The sequence below is a fragment of the Melopsittacus undulatus genome, chromosome 1 (assembly GCF_012275295.1).
Source record: "Melopsittacus undulatus isolate bMelUnd1 chromosome 1, bMelUnd1.mat.Z, whole genome shotgun sequence".
In the NCBI taxonomy this organism is placed as follows: domain Eukaryota; kingdom Metazoa; phylum Chordata; class Aves; order Psittaciformes; family Psittaculidae; genus Melopsittacus; species Melopsittacus undulatus.
Window position 1 is genome coordinate 54,594,016 of NC_047527.1, and position 17,729 is coordinate 54,611,744.

The window sequence follows — 17,729 nt, forward strand, 5'->3', positions numbered from 1 at the left end:
TACAAGGTAGAAATTATAGTGGGTGGTAGTTTCTTTTATTAGGCCATCTCATTTAGTTGAATAGACAAGATGCGTGTGTTGCAGCTCCTTCTTCAAGTCTTTGAAAAAGATCCCAAACAACAGGTCCGCGTTCTCCAAATGTTGCCTGTTTTTTCCACTAGTATCTGTTGATCAGTTAAAAGATAACTTGTATCTTTACAAAGCTTGCCTTGATTAAACTGCCATGTCTACAGTAAAACACAACTTTGTAATTTCAGCCTTTGCCATTCATGACACATATCTTAATTTGAACTGCTTGAGTTAAAATTACTTTCAGCCATTCTCCCTTCACATTTTCTCACTCTGGGTATAGCCAGAAGGGCAAACTCTTCTACCTAAGCTCAAATCAAGTTGTACTAAAAACCCAGTGAAGCAGTTGCGCCTGTGATTTGCTTTTCAGTTTATGTTGTTCCTATTCCCTGTGACTTTACTACAGACATTATTGGTGGCCAAAATATTTATTTTGTGGCCTGTCATATGTGATTCAAAATATTTAAAGCTTGGTTTCATGCTCCTCAGTCAGATCGCCTTGATTTCAGGGGTATGCCTTACAGCTTTGCATCCTAGTGAGGGGAATTTTCCTGCAGCAGGTTAAGTCGCTTTTTTGTAGCATTTGCAGTTTTCTGTCAGTTTGAATGTACCTCCTTCCTCCTGGTCCCCCACTCCTCTCAGAGCTTTGCCTATGCTCCACTATCAACTTTACTATGGAACCTTTTTGGGACCAGTGGCACTGAACACATGGATTCAACACACAGATGAGAAGTCTCCTCATAGCTACCCTGTGCATCTGACACCTTTCTCACCTTTTTTTGATGCCTGATCTGAAAGAGAAAAGCCTTTGGATAAGATTCACCATATCCTCTCAGTGGCTGTGGTACAGCTGATAGCTTGAGAAGCTGGCTATATGGCTTTCTGCCTCCTTCCCATGGAGAGGAGAGCAGTGGTCAAACAGAAGTCTTTGCTGAAAACTTCAGTGTTTCTTTTGATTCAGCTAACAGTCAAAGGAACTGGCTTCTTCCAGCTCCAACAGTCTGCCAAGACTTAAACAAGCTATCTATAGTGGTTTATGTGGAAGAGTTATTCAAAGGAGTAAGTGGTTGTAAGATTCTTTCTACCAGTGTATGGACTGATGTGTATGTTTTGAGTTACAACACATGAAGAAGAACAAGTTTGTTTTCACAGTATCACAGTATGGTTTGTGTTGTAAGGGACCTTAAAGGTCATCCAGTTCCAACCACCCTGCCATGGGCAGGGACACCTCCTAGACCAGGTTGTTCAAAGCCCCATCCAGCCTGGCCTTGAACACTGCCAGGGATGCGGCAGCCACTGCTTCTCTGGGCAACTTGTTCTAATGTTTTGTTTGTTTGGGTTTTTTTTTAAGATCATTGTTTCTCTTCTTATAGTAGAGCTGATCATGTGTAAAGAATGTTATTACAAAATCAAGATTCATACTAGTTAGCTTTAACTAGAAACTTTCTGTCATCAGATTGTCTAAAGGGGCTCTGCTTATGCTGTTTAACACTTTGCCTCGTGTGGCAGCAAGGTATTTGTGATTCAGATGTGTGCAAAGTGATGTATAGGAATATGGCATAAAACGTGTTATAACCAGTTAGAAGCAGAAGTGGGTTAGGGGTCTTGAAATCCTGGATTTCCTGGGCTTTAACATTATGTGTTACTCTCTCATTTATTCTATTTTTATAAAAAATACATTGAGAATTTGCAAAAGCCATCATACGAGGTTGATTGGGTTGTTTTTTGTTACTTGTTTTGGGTTTGGTTTGGGTTTTTTTGCAACTACTTAAGCCCATTTTGCTCTTAGAATTCTGCCACTACTGCTCCATAGAACTACAGCTTCTCCTAAGAAAGGAAGTTTTAATACTAAATAGGGTTTGTTTTCTTTTTTTCCTCCAGTAACATTTTTCTTTTAGCTTGCAAAATTTTCTGAAACAATAGTTTTAAGTTTTACCTATGGTAAATCTCACAATTAATGAGGAAGGAAATACCTATGAAAAACCTGGGGATATCAATTATGAGGAAGATGTGTCTAAGGTGCAAAAGTGCAGATAGGCTGAGAACTTCTACAAATTTCTAAGAAACATAAGGTTTCTGTTTCAGTGTAATTTTCCATCTAATGATGTATTACATTGCCAAATAATGTTTCTATTATCAATTATAGGTCTTTCATTGATTGTTGTGCTGTTAGGTTTTCATGCTGAGTGCCATGGAGCCAGTTTCTGTATGACATTTATATAAAACACATTATTTCTATCCTGGCATCCAAAAAGCAGCAGTGGTAATTCAATAGCGCAGGCACAAAATCTTTTGACTTTTCTCTTTTCTTTATGTTTGCTAAGAATTTTTGTGTGTCCAATTCCTTAAAAAATAGTTGTATATAATTTTAAGCTTGAATTAATTTTAATCCTACACCTGTGACTGTTGGCTGTCTGTGGTAAAAATGAAGGTAAAACACACACATGAAGCTCATGTTCAGATGCTGACTGGTATTGCCAGCAGAATTATGACCTTATCAATATTAGTTCAATTTAAAAACTTGTGCACCATAAGGGTATTTTCTGCCTGGTGAGAGAAAGTGAGAAAATCACTGGCAGTAAGATGGAGGGGAAGCTGACATATGAATAGGCTGTCTCCTTTTGCCCCTGCAGGTAATGTTGCATGCATCAGGACTTTGCTTACCGCACAAGGTGTTCTCCTTCAGTACTAAATCTGCCAGCTCAGTAAATCCCAGACATGCTTAATTATCCTGTTCCTTTTTCTGGAATAGGGGAACTGGGAGATGCACTTGGATCCATCATGTGCTACAAATACATCTGCACAATTTATGATTGTTAGTGAGGAGGAGGCTCCATCAGCACTGTGTGCTGTTTACTCAGTCGGACAATGGGGAGCATCAGTTGGCATAGTACTGGCATGCAGTCACAGTCCCTGATTTGAGGTGTCATCCTGCATGCCATTGAAAGTCTTATTACTGTTTTTACTGAAGTTGGGCTGTTGTGAGACTTGCTATCATGACTGTGTTAATGACTGAAGACACAATGAATTTGAGCCCTCAACCTATTGGAACTACTGGCAATAAAATAAAATGGCTGTTCAAGTTTTAATAGCAGTTTAAGCCAAGATTTGCTAGTCTCTCTTCACTTGTAGGTCCTCTTAAAATTATCCTTCCCTGACATACTGGGAAATAGAATAATAATCCAAAGGTAATCTGTTGCTAGGTTCAGCTGCCTGCTAATTGTGCTTTTATTGTTACTCCTCTTCAAAACCTTTCTCAGGATGCCAGGGCCTTGGCATATTCATCATGATGGCTGTAGCAGAAGTCTCAGAGCAGTTATTTCAAACCTTCACACCTTTCTTATCAATTAGAAATTTAACAGAGCAATTATTTTGCTTCATTTTCATTCAGAACTATACCAGAGTAATGATGAAATCATGGCTGTCTTGGGCCCAATTTTGTGGCCTCCAGGGTGAAGAGGTGACAGGGTCATGGGCAACTGACACAGACTGTGACACACAATGTTTTAGACGGAGCTCATGGCAGCTTTCTATCCTTACAGTGCCTCGCATAACCTTCTAGTATTATTTTTCATCATGCAGAGATAACGCATTTTAATTTATCTGACCGTTTTAATTTGAAGTAGTTGGGGAAGACAGCATAGTTGGGGACAAAGGCATCCATGTATGTTGATGCAAGAAGTTTATAATAATTCTTCCTTCCTTATTGAAATCCTGATCTTTGCTGTCTTACCATGAACATTATTACTGACTTCATGGAGTACAGAGATTAGATCCTGAATGAAGTGAAGGATATAGGCTGAATATGGATTAGTCTTCTAAGACAATATTGCTCAGGTTTTCTTCCAGAGGTGCTGTATCTGCCTCAGGAAATGAAAGATAAACAAGGTAAAGCTCCACTAGCCAATGCAGCAGTTTAGCTGTACATTACTGTTTTTTACAGATGGTTGAAAAGAGATGCTTGGAACCACATCTAAGAAAAAAAAAAGTGACTTTTCATTCAAGATGAGAATGTGGAAATGTTTAGTTTTAGTGACATGGAAGTGTTTAATTTTACTTTTTCTTTGATAGGAGTGTTTGGACTGAAGGGAAGTGAGCAGAACCATTGTGTCTCTTCTGATAGCTGCCTGGGTGGCACAGTTGAAACACCAGTTTCCATTGAGCAGATCTATATAGATAACAGGAGTGAATTAATAGTTGATGAGAGTTAAAAAATCTAGTGGAACTAGAAAATTATTACAATTATTAATCAGTAGAGATTCTCCTCAACTCTAGGACACATGATAATGTTACTCGGTTTGCTAGTGCCTTCCTTCTTACAGTCGTCACAAACTTTGCTTATGTGGATCACTTCACAGCAGCAGTAGTGGCATTATTACTACTATTGCTCCTATTATAATTGTTATTATTAATTATCCCAGCTCTAGATATGCTGAGAAGAGCCAAATAGCTTTCCCAGCATCATGTATACTGGGGAGAACTGCAGCTAAGAAAATAATTGTAATCTTTTTGTTTCAAGATCTTAGAAAATCTGTTACTTTTCAGTCAGAAAATTTTCTGAAGGTATTACTTATGACAGCATGGTAGTTTTCCTTCTTGGATCTTACGCATTTCCTTCAGACTGCTACATGTTGGGAATGTATTGGTACTTCACAACACTTAAGCCTTGAATGCTTTGCAAGTGTAAAAGTGCAGTATTGCAGGCTGCTCCCTCTTACAGCAACCAGTTTAGCCAGCAAATCTCTTTTCTCCTGAACATTATATGAATATAATTGAGGTGAGCCTTCTTGTTTGGCCTGCTGATTTTGTATGCAGACATCAAGTATTAAAACAGAAGCTGGAAATTTGCAGTACAGTCTGTTAGGAGTATTCCATGTGTGCTTGGAATGTACTGCATTGCCTAATGCACATCATATATAATGTTGTTGACACATGGAATCAAAGTCAGATGATACTCTGCATGAAATAAAAGATTTGTTTCCTACTGACCACCTGGGAATTTCCATATGCAATAAGCCAACACTTTTTTGATGGTTCTCTATTAAGATTTTGGAACTCTATGTTGTCCTTGAATTTGAGTATGAATTAATTCACAGGTTGAGTACTTTGTGAGGGAATCTCAGGGTCAGTACTCTACATCTTAGGCCAGATTTTGCTTCAGACCTTGGCCTAAAATGCCTATGCTTTTGAGTTTGCTGTTGGATATATTCATGTGACACTATACATCTCTGTTCATAATGGTATGAATCAAAGGTGAACTGTAAGGCTGTGGAAAGATAGGATTTTTTGTTTGTTGATTTTATTTCTTTGTGAGGTATTTGCCTATATTTTCTAAAGAAAACAACACTGTTACAATTCATTTATTAATTAGGTTATGCTTTCCTTGTTTTGCCGTTAATATGTGGCTTGAAAGAGAAGAAAACTTAGACACTTGCAGAAATCTTTATGCAAAGAACAAGAAGTAGGCTGCTGATTGCTAGGGGTTTGATAGAAATAAGTTTTAAGTGAAATAAATATGTGAAGCCCCATTAAAGTTGAAGATCTGATCTAGAGAGTTTTAAAGTGATTTAACGAGTAGTCCTCTCTAATCTCAGTTGTTTCGTTTTCACCATGCAGTTACTTGTGATATATCTTTACTTTTTCTGTCCACAGAGTAAGAGAGACAGAAATAAATACTTAATGTTTTAAAAAATAAGGGGCAAAACATTCCTCTCTCTTTTTAATGTTCCTTTTATATCTTCCTATATCTATATATATATATATATACACTCATAAGATCTCACCACAGTCTTAGTCTATATAGATCACCTTTTGCGTCAAAGAGTGAGCAAGATATGTAAAAATGCATGTTTAGGAGTTGAATTCAGTGAAGCAGAGTTATCATTAAAATATGTGTGATTAGCTCCCAAAATGTCAAAAATGAGACAGACCCACTCAACATCAATGTATTAGTAGAAAGCTTGCTTTATCCATTGCCCATTTCTTTGGTGCTTGTAATTTTAACACTGGTTTTGTAGACAGTCTTAAGTATGTGAATTCTTCCCATTTTTGATGTCACCGAAGAGAAATTTGCTTGTACCCAAATTTTGCCCGATGTAGTTACACTTTTAAAAAGCTGCAGGCTGATGAATCCCTGAAGGACCCTAATGTGCTGTTTGGAAATCAGAAATAGAATTAATTATTTTCTTTGATTATTCCTTTATGAGTGTCTCTCTAATATGCAACATTTTAAATCCTTGCCTTAACTTAGTAATTCAGATGTTGTAAAGAATAGCATCCTACAACTATACTCCCTAGAAATCACCACAGAAATAAAAAGTGATAATTTAGTGTCCTGAGAAATAATGTTGAGGAACTGCATTCATCTAGGCTGAGAATAGCAACTCTGCCATAACTTTGCCTTTCAGGAGCAGTAAGCAGATACTTTGCTGTGTCATATCACATGAATGTTGATGTTTTAGTCACAAGACAATATCATTTTTCTTGTATTAATGGTATGCTTAATGTGTCATTGTAGAATAAGATTTTTTCATTCCATATTTTAAGCTTTGACAGAAATAAAACTGAGTGTGTGAGGTCACATTTGGAAATTTAAAAAAACATGTTTAAACCAAATGGTATTCTCTCTAAAATGTGCTACTGTTTAGGCTGTGCATTTAGCAACTGCAGTATATTCTGAAGACTGCAAGTATTACTGTTATACATGCGTATCTGTCTATATTTACATATAAACATGCTTATCTCTTTTAACTGGTTAATCCAATTTTGAAGCCTTCTATGACTACATACTATATACCTGGAAATGTTAGAGTATGTGATTATTGTCTAAAACAAGTAACCTCCTCAAAAACCTTTACATATAGGTCTTCTAAGGAAGTTTTTCTTACATTTTATATCAACCTGATCTGTTATGAAAGGGGCTTCCTACCCTTTTGAATAACCTTTTATCAGGGTGTATTTTCCTGCTGTTGCTGCTTCTGTCTTCTGTCTTTTAGGTAGTAGAGCACATTAAATAATTTGCTGTCAACTCAGAGTTACTGCATGAAGTGTAAAAAGACATATTTCAGTATTATTTCCCCACTTTATTAATTATAAGTTTTCTAGCTAATTTGTTTCTAATGTACTGTAACACAAAATACAAAGCGTTTGTGTAAGCTATTGCTGAAGTACTTTAAGTGAAAGCTATTTGTTTAATATTGCAAAGAATAGATGGTGTTTTTACACTGGAAGCTGTATCTCTGCTCAGATTTTATGAACAACAGGTGTGATGCACAGACTTATCAGAATATGCTAATATGTTCACAGTGTTCATTTAATTGTAGCTTTCATTATGTATCAGTAGATAGCTGAGAACATAATTGGGCTAAGAAAACATAAGGGAGCCCTATGCTACACTACTGTAGTTGAATTTGATCCCCAGATATTTGTGTGCTAGATTACACTTCATCATAGAATCATAGAATGGTTTGGATTGGAAGGGGCCTTAAAGAGCATCTAGTTCTAACCCCCCTGCCACTAGACCAGGTTGCTCAAAGCCCCATCCAACCTGGCCTTAAACACTGCCAGGGATAGGGCAGCCATAGGGTTCTCTGGGCACCCTGTGCCACTGCCTCACCACTCTCATTGAATTTTTTCCTAGTATCTAATCTAAATCTCCCCTCTGTCAGTTTAAAGCCGTTGCCCCTTGTCCTTTCCCTACATACTCTTTCAAAAAGTCCCTCTCCAGCTTTCTTGCGGGCTCCTTTAGTTACCGGAAGGCTGCTATAAGGTCTGTCCAGAGCCTTCTCTTCTGGAGGATGAACATGCCTGACTCTTAATCTTACTTGTCCTTGGTACCTGTTGAGCTTCCTTTTGCTTTCTTGAGGATGTGTGATTATTCTTTTTATATTTATCTATCTGAACATAATGCTTGCAAATCATAAAATATTTTTACTCTGCAAACTGGATTTTGGAACAGTCACCTCTCTGGAGAAGTATTTTTTTCATGTTAGTAAAACATTCAGTAGTAATGTGTTATGTTTTAAAGGCATACCTCCTAATGACAATGAAAATTAATCTGTTTAGCTGCTGTTTCTTAGTGTTTCAACATAATTCTTTAAACTGAAAGACCATAAAGTAGAGGGATATGATGGAACAAAAGGAAGTTCTAAGAAATATTTTGTTCTTTTGTTTTTGCTTGAAAATTGGCTGCATTAGCTGGCTCTTTTGCTTTACTATTTGAAATCTTCAGAGGTGAGACCAACACTATGAAACTGACCTCAGTGTAATGATGGTGGCTTGTAAAATCACAGAAGATTATCACTGTCTCTGAACAGATTGGTAATAATGTGCTGGTACAATATGACAAACTACCTCGCCCACAGTTAAAACACAATTAGATGCTCTTTAATTTCAGATATGCTGGCTGTTTGTTCTCTTTCATGGCTGGCACGGGTTTGGGTGGTTCTCTGTGTTCAGCCCATCACTTGTCTAATTTTTAACACACTTTGTCATCGATGCACTGATAACTTGAGCTGTAAATGGAGATTTGTCCTAGCCCCATCTCTTGTCCCCACCCAAAAAGTACTGTGGGGCTTCGGACAGATATACAGTGGCAGATTAAAATTTGATGGCTGAAATGGTTATCGCTGTCAGCCGCTTACCCTGCCTCCCCGACAAGATGTTGCAGTCTCAAGGCTGGCATGATTGAGCTGCATGTCAACCACAGTATTTTCCAGTCCAGCATATTAAGATAAACCACAGACAGAAATAATGTCCAGAAGAGCCATAGGCTTGAGGTAATGTGTCAGGATTTGAGGGTGTGGTTTGGAGATCAAATGCTGCTTGGCTCTTAAATGCAATGTGCATTTTGTCAGTAGTGTGAGTTTCATCCATCAGTGGTCCCCCCAGCCCAGGTCAGGCATGTACATGTGCACAGCAGGTGGGCATTCCTCACATGTGTTAGTTAGCACAGCAGGCACCAGGCCTCCAGTGGAAACTAAATGATGCTCCTTTTGAAAACCTCTGTTTGGGAAGAGGCAATATGGTTAACATCTCATAGCCAGCTGTGCCAGCAGGGTGCTAGGCTGTGTGGCTCCACCCAAGCCAGATGTGCAGATGTCAGGTGTGAAGATAAGCCCTTACTATCACACCTGGACACCCTGGCACCATTTTTCCTCCCTTGGCATCCCACTCTACTCTCTTCCTCACAATCTGACTGCTTAGTCTTCGAGGTGGTGCTCATTTTGGGGGCACTGCCTGATTCAAACGGACCCGCTGAAGACCTCCTTAGCTTCCGCCTGTTTCCAGAGGAGCGGCTGCACATGAATGGAAATTGCAGCCAGTGACAGGGGAAGGCTGTGCCCTCTGAGGGACAGCAGTGCCAGCCCAGAGCATTTGGTTTTGGGGATGCAGCACTGCAGCTCATTTACATTGCTTTTCACATGCTGTGTAGGCACTCTGAAAAACAGAGTATATTTGCAAAGTTGAATGCTGTTCAGAGGAGGAAAGCTGTTTGCTTTGGTTTTCTGTGCTGTAAAGTTTCCTCAGATACTGGATGGTGCATGGATAGACTCAGCACCATCCAGCATTGTGTTTGTTGTATGATCATGTTCACAAACAGAAATGCGCTGTCCTAAATGCACTGTTGCTTTTTAAATTATGCCATTTCAACAACAGAAAGGTTCATATGGTAAAGATTTCTTCAGGATGCCTGTGTCAGTGTTTTCTGCATAGTCTACTTTGTAAGCACTTTGGCCATGGAAATTATGAAATAATCTTCATTAAATAGCTGCTATACAGCCAAATATGTTGCTGATGCTTAAACAAAATTGCATCATTGTAGTGTGAAAGAATCTTTATTGAAACTGTTCTGCTTAGGTTGCTAAATGAGGCACTCTCAACCCATAAAATACTGATTTTGCTGTGCATTCACATTTCTTCCCTCTCTGTCTGTCCTGTGCTCTGAATGTTGGGAGAACTCATTGACAGCCTCTTCCCCTGCTGTCCCAGTATGGTTCGGGCTGTTGCTCTGGCGGTGGTACTGCTGAAGCCTCACAGTGTCTGCACCTTTTAGTTCCTTTGGAGCATTGCCAGACACTCTCCTGATGCAGACAATGGAAAGATTACTGCATTTTTTAACAGTTTTTATTTCCATAAAAACAGAAGAGAATTTCCTGGGACAAAGAAAAGACATTTCTGTAGCCCAGGGGCATTCTTCCTGCTCAGCATCACAGACCTGCTGCATGAGTGAACATGGGAGGGGTCCTCTAAGGCTTTTATAGCGGAAAATGTTAGGCAAGCCAAATGATTACCAGTTCTCCTCTATGGAAAAACATATAGATGGGAGTCTGTGTCCATTTGTAATGTAATACATATTTGGGAGGGAATGTGCATAGAAATTGACTGGAGGAGAAGCAAAGGGTAGAAAATAAGGAATTTTGTAATAGGAAAATATGTTTTTTCTTTTAATTTTAAAAAGCTTGAGCCATAAACCCCCAGACTTCTGGGAAAGGTACTAAGGTGAATAAAATGTGTGACTCATTTTTTAGATAGAGCTGAGTAAGGACTGAAGAATTAAATAACAACTGATATAGAGAGTTCAAGTTTATAAAAGACATTGTAATTTATGATGCAAGCCACTGAAAGCCATTTGTTTTTGGCTGTACTCTGTGTATTCTTTTGCTTATATTTTTTGTGCTGTGAACACTGAGTCACCCTGACCTGATACATTTAAGACAATTGGACTTAAATTGCTTTTAAAGTACAAAAATCTAACAGTGACAAGGCATTTACTACAGGAACATGCAAAATTCTGCAGATGTGGATTGGAGAACATGTTAGAGGTGGTAAAAAACTTGTCATTACTCACATTACTGTACATTGCACAATTCAAATGCCATTGAGAAATGAAAATTCTCTTGTTCATTAAAATCTGGAATTCATGTTGCAGCGCAAGCACAATAACTGTCCTGCATCTTAACACACAGTAAAGAAACTAATTTGTCCTAGATTTTTTGGACAGGAAGATATGTAGAGAGAATACTGTTATCAGCATTAATTTGACATCTTCTGAGCAGCCTCCTGAAACATGGTTGTCCTGGGTTCAGCAGCAGCAGTCATTTTTCTCCTTCTTAGTAGCTGGTGCAGTGCTGTGTTTTTGACTTTCAGCCTGGGAACGGCACTGATAACAGCAATGTTTTTAGTTGCTGCTGAGTAATGTTTACTCTGACCAAGGACTTTGTGAGTCTCATGCTCTGCCAGGGAGGAGAGGAAGCCGGGAGGAAGCAGAGACAGGACACCTGACCCAAACTAGCCGAAGAGGTATTCCATACCACAGCACGTCATGCCCAGGTATATAAACTGGGGGCAGTTACCTGGAAGAGCTAGATCACTGCTCGGGTCAGCCTGGGTATTGGTCGGCCAGTGGTATTGTGTTCTCTTCCCTTGTTATTTCCCTTATCATTATTATTATTGGTGGTAGCAGCAGTGATTTGTGTTATACCTTAGTTACTGGACTGTTCTTATCTCAACCCGTGGGAGTTACATTCTTTTGATTCTCCTCCCCATCTCTCCAGGAGCAGGGGGAAGAAGGGGGGGAGTGAGAGAGCAGCTACATGATTCTGAGTTACTGGCTAGGCTTAAACCACGACAATGGTATACTCTTACGTGCACTGTACATCACCTTTATGGAAAGACAAGTTCTCTAGTGTGTTCTCATTGCTTCAGTAACATTACATGATGTCACATGAGAATGGGGTTCCAGTACTTGCTAGAACTACTGAAAACAGTTCCTATCTTACAAGGTTACAGTCTAAAGTAACCTGATCTGATATAATAACAGAACATAAAGGCAGCACATTTTTAGGACTGCAGTGAAAACTTAGCAATGCATCTGTGAAGTGACATGAATCTGTTTCTCTGGATACAAAGGTTGTGATATTACCTAATAAAATGGTGTACTCTTGAGCTATTTGCTATGCAAACAATATTCCAAAGAAAAAAAAACCTCCAAGAAACTAGTACAGTAACATGATTTTTTATTTTATATTCTTCTACATATGCAGCATTCTACAAACCTGTAAGTGATACTGCTTGTGATTATTAAAGATTTCTTAAGAGGAAAACCAACTAAGATAATTTAAAAATATTTACCATAATTCAGGAATTCTTTGAATTTTCATTAAGTAGAACTAGACATTTAGAAAATCTCATTTGCACATGCCCTTTACTTCTCATCCGCACTTGCCCATAATGACATTGTGCTTGACAAAAAATTACGAGGTACGTATTTAATGCATTTTTAATCGTCTCCTCATGTAATTCCACAACTGAAAATGAGAGTGTCATTAGCTGAGTCACCAATGTGCCTTCACATACTTGATTAGGAAAGCTCTGCTAGTACATACAGAAATGTCAGCGGGTGATGGGGCTCCCTGTGGGGGTCTGTCATAGCATGACTTGGCAGACACTGTCGGGCTAGGTTGAGGTGATGGTGCCAAGATATGGCCCATGGGTGGGTCTGGCATAGCACAGCAGATCCGTGTTACCACTGCATTAAACTGGGAAAAACGAAAGGCCTTTGAATGGCTCATGGAAACCCAACCTTTGTAGGTCATTCCCTCTGAGGGGCTAGAGTGAAGGTGTTCCTTGTCTGCCACCTTAACAGCTGCATGTGTCTGCTGTGGCACTGCAGAGCACTTCTTTGTGTGGCCTCTGATGGGTCAAAATCAAGACTATGACTCAGTTGAGTCACAGACAAAAACTAAGCTCATTGACAAGTCCAAAATAAAGGAGGTCTGAATGTCTAGTGTAATTTTGTTCAGGCTGTTAATTAAGATAAGCTTAGGGAAATGTCCTAACCCCCTTAACTGGTGAACTGAATGGCAGATTTCACTACTTGCGCTTAAGAGTATTGTGTAATACACACACTACCTGTGTGTAAGAATAAGCTTCCTTTAGCTAGTGGCATAAATAGTTATAAAGGGCATAGCTTTAGGCCGTGCCTTAAGAAGATGAAAAGATAATTGCTGGATAAGTGAGTGAGCATAGGAGACTGCAAGAGGGTAGCAGCTTGGCAAATGAGACTGGTTTCGAACCAGTACCAATCTTCTTTCAGTCAGCCCAGTTTTACGGCTGTTTCTCCCCTGGGCAGAGAAGATCTCTCAGTCTCCATACTGCACGGTTCTGAGAAAAGACTCCCATCCTCTGTGAGTCTGTGGGCAGTGAGGACAGGCCTTTGCCTGTGATTTACAGTTCTGCTTCTTATCCTGCAAAAGTTGATCTGCTTTCATTTTTGCTGGTATTCTGCTTGACATTCTTTTTATGAAGCCTTTTTTTATTTGTTTTTAAAGGCCTGTTTATGCCTCTCTTCCCTTATCAATGGAGGTTTATTAGATCACGTGGCAGCCTGCCATCTTCCTTATTAACCGAGCTTTTTTGCAAATAAACATGTTCCTTGTGTACACATTGCCTTCTATTTATGATTTACTTCCCATTATAAAACTACAATCTACAATATCAAAAATAATACACAGACAGATGTTTATCAGAGGTTGAACAGGGTTTTATTGTACTGACTCTGGTATTTGTGGTTTATATTTCTTTAATCTCTAGTGAAGTGTGCTTCCTCCCACTCTCCCCAGTTTACTACTTCTGCCTCTTTTTACTCTTGCAACAGGTGATGATGCCCTTTAAACATATTTTCTTTCAGGTTACAATATGAACGGGAGTATGAAGGAAGTATGACAACATACTTCAAATAGAGTATTTATGCAAGAAATTAGACATTAGGCCTTTATTCTAGAGATCTAGATAAACCCAGAGGTAAAGAGATTTTCACCTTCTGCTTACCTGACACCAGTAGGGGTTTTGATCTCTGCTCGCTGTACTACCAGGGCTGCTTCCAGTTGGATGGACTTTGGAGAGTGCTTTTATGCTCCAGCTAAGTCCCAGGCATCGCTTAGAATTTCACATTTGAGCTGTATTACTACAGTTTAGCTACTTCAATTTGAGATCACTGGCTGTGTATACAGTTTTTTACTTTTTATTTGAGTGGATGGAATAGAACTCTGCCCCTGGGTCAGATAATCATCTCAGACCCGTTAAATAAGTAGCTGTGACATGCATCGTAACAGTGGGCTAAACCACCATATTTTTTCAATATGACATTTCGTTGCTTTTTTCTCTCTTGGCCCGTGGTTGGACTTACATTACAAGAAGAAACAGCACTTAGCTATAATTAAAAATGCCCTACAGTAAGTGGGATGACAAAACAATGGGAATGCTGTTCATATGGATGAAGTCAAGTGTAAACGAAGTCTAAAAGAATTAAGTTGAATGCAAGGATAAAATTATCTTGTTGGGTAGGCACAGAAAGTGTAAAATAAGCCTACCCAATACAGCAGTACTGTATTTCACAACAACAAAAAAAGGTTTTCGTATCATGAGGCAAATCCGTCTTTTGCTGTTGCAGCTGAAACATAACCGTCTATTATTTGGTACAGTCACATATGAATGGGTATATGTATGTAAAGAACTTATACATACAAGCATCTACCTTGAACATGTGAGCAATATACTTATTTATACTACTTGCATGCAGTTTATAAAAACAGGAAATATGCATGATAGTATTCTTAGTATTTACTTTTTTCAAGGTAGTCTGGATCTACCTGGAAGTTTGTGTATTAAAACTTTATGTTGAGGAATCAGTGTATCATCAAGAGAAATTTTAAAATTAAGCTGAGGACATAATTCTGAACATAGTAAGACATAATTATAAGAAGAGATGTTTTTTTCAACCTTCAGTAGCTGTCATCTTGCTTCAGGTTTAGCTCTAGTCAGAGCCTTGCTGCCCAATCGACTAATGTTTCACTAATTGTCACTTGAAAATGAAAGGGAAAACTGCCTAGCTTTGAAACATTATTCATGAAAGAAGGATCGTGCTGGCTTATTTTCAGAACAGGAGGTTTCCCCCCTCTTCTTGTCTAGACAGGCCAAGTACAAGACTTTGTACTGAAAAGGACTTGCTGGTGTGTCATTAGGCACATTGGTCTAGTCTGGACTGGTCTGAATTTCCTGGTTGGACTCTTTTGAGGTCACTCCTCGTATTTGGTGCATACCTCTGTGGGTTTATTTACTAACTTTCAGCTTGACAATACTCTTAATATTTGCTTTCTGTTATCTCCACCAACCCTCAACCTCATTTAGCTCCTCCTTGCTTTACAAGGAAGGGTTCTCTTCTGGTTTAGTAAAAGCACACACTGTTTAAATGCATTTACTATGCAAACTACTTTAAGGTACTGCATTTTTGTTTACAAGTTGCAGATACCTAATGCAAAGTATGTTCCATGTTCAGAAGTATCTGTACTTTCACTGAACAATCTATTAATTTGTCCTATTCCTACAATATATTTTTACTTCTAGTATTTCCTTCAGACTTCAACAGAGTGTTATTATGCAGGCTCAAGTTTTGCAGTTTTCTGTCCTCCATTAGATATTAAATTTTTTTAGATTTAGAATTTACTTTTGCACATACATGTGTTGTGAGTTGATCCTGGACAGCAGGTAAGCACCCACACAACTGCTTGCTCATGACCCCTTCCTGCCCCCAGGACAGGGGAGACAATAGGAAGAATAGCAGCAGACAGTTCTAGTAAGTGAAGAAAAGAGGGGAAGAAGCCAATTTGTGCAAAGGGAGTCACTACGTCCTGCAAATAGACTTATGACCAGTCAAGTCTCGAAGAAACCCCCTGGCTTTTGTTGCTGAGCATAATGTTATATGGCATGGAGGACCCCTATGGTCAGTTGTGGTTAGCTGTCCTGGCCATGTCCCCTCTCAGCCTCTTGCCCACCTCCTGTCTACTCCCTCAGAGCAGAAGGGTGAGAAAAAGAGGAAGCTTCAGTGATGTGCAAGCACTGCTCAGCAACAGCCAAAACACTGGTGTGTTATCAACACTATTTTGATCACAAAGCCAAAACAGCACCATAGGAGCTGTTTAGAAGACTTCATCCCAGCCAGACCCAGCACAGGATGACTGCTTTCTCGGCAAATAGATTTTGCTGGAGATCACAAGGAAGGATGACTTTAACAACATGTTCCATCTTAAAATCAACATAGAATTCCTGTGGTATTGTGAGCAATCTTCAGTCAAGGCAAACATATCAACAGGGAATGAGACATCTGGTGACCTTCTTTTTTAAAACACCTTGATAATGGCAATGCTCAGGTATCTGAAAGAAGGAGGAAATAGCCTTGACTTTTTACATGGCAACTTGTTTGAGTCTGGTTTTGAATCCAAATTTTGATGTGTTGTGTTACCTAGGCCAAAAAAAAAAAACAAAACAAAACCCCAACCCCTTAAAGTACTAATTCTTTCCTCTAGTTATTCCTCTTAAGGTAATGTTAGTCAAAACTCAGAACGTTGATGTTAATAGAGTTACTAAAAATCTAATGCTTCATTTGGTCTTTTGTCTGAAGACAGCATAATTTGGTGGCAAACAGGAACCCAAAGTTCTTAGCTTTAATTGCTTTTTAGATGACATCTTGCTTGAGCACTTTATATCAGTCATGGGGGAAGTGTGGAAAGCTTTACATTAGGACTCACCACAAAGACACAGGAAAGAAATAGTGTGGCCAAAGTAACATGCCAAGTATTTTAATTTCAGGCAATAATGGTGTTTGATATTTGTCTTTCAAAGAGAAGCAGTATGTCCTTTACCACTCTAATTTCACCCTGTGTTATATTCCTCATTTAAGACAGCTGGAAAGTTTGAACCCTTCCAAGCCAACTTTTCTAATCTTCCAAGGCAGCTTTTTTTCCTTTTTTGTTCCAGTTTCTTACTTCATGAAGTTGCAGAAGTGAGTTCTGAGGTGTTGTAATTATCGGATTGTTAGTATTGAGACCAATCTTGTAACTCTTGCATTACAAAAGTAACTGTTAATGACCTACTTAATTTCTTGGATTTCAAAGGCTTATTCTGTTTGCTTATGATTTTTGTATTCTCTGTATTCAAACCAGAAAACATAAGCCCTTAAATGCTCCTTCAGTTCTTTGTTGTATCAGAGAAGGACAGGGTGACAAAGAAACAGCAAAAAATATTTTGTTTGCACAGTATTTGATTATACAATTTGAACAGTTGAAAATACTAATGGGTTGGACTGAAAAAGCATTGTTCTTGAGGACCTTATTTAGGCAAATGCTCGCTGATATTTGAGTGCAGTTTGACCAAGAGAAACAGAAAAGTAGTTTTTTTTTCTATAGGAAATGTTTGTTTTTCTTGCATAACATTTTATGGCTTTTATTTATATTCCTAAGTAGCATTTTATGTTACACACATTGCTGGATATATTTTGCAGCAGGTTCTTGCTGGTATGTGCACCAAAATTGCATTAATACTCTTGATGAAAAGTGTTCAAAGTCCACAGATCACTTCTACCTACAAAGCAGATTTGCTAAAAGCAAATTATTTCATTCACGTTCCCAGTTTTATTTTTCCTTCACTATTACCGCACCTGTGCTACACATCAGATACATACGGGTAAATATCACACCCCAGTAACTGGCTTAGGGGCTTTTTAGAATTAGAGATCCTGCCTAAGTCTAAGTGCTGTTAAGATTAAAGGAAAGTCTCTTGTTGATATGGTTGAAGATGAGAAAATGCTATCTCTTTTCTTCAGA

The 17,729-nt window shown here is 38.7% G+C and overlaps 1 protein-coding gene across 1 annotated transcript in view; it reads left to right on the top strand.

The window, feature by feature from the left end:
* Positions 1-17,729, top strand: part of LDLRAD4 (low density lipoprotein receptor class A domain containing 4) — a 284,564-nt gene that overhangs the window by 120,524 nt on the left and 146,311 nt on the right. The gene's annotated exons all lie outside the window — the stretch shown is intronic.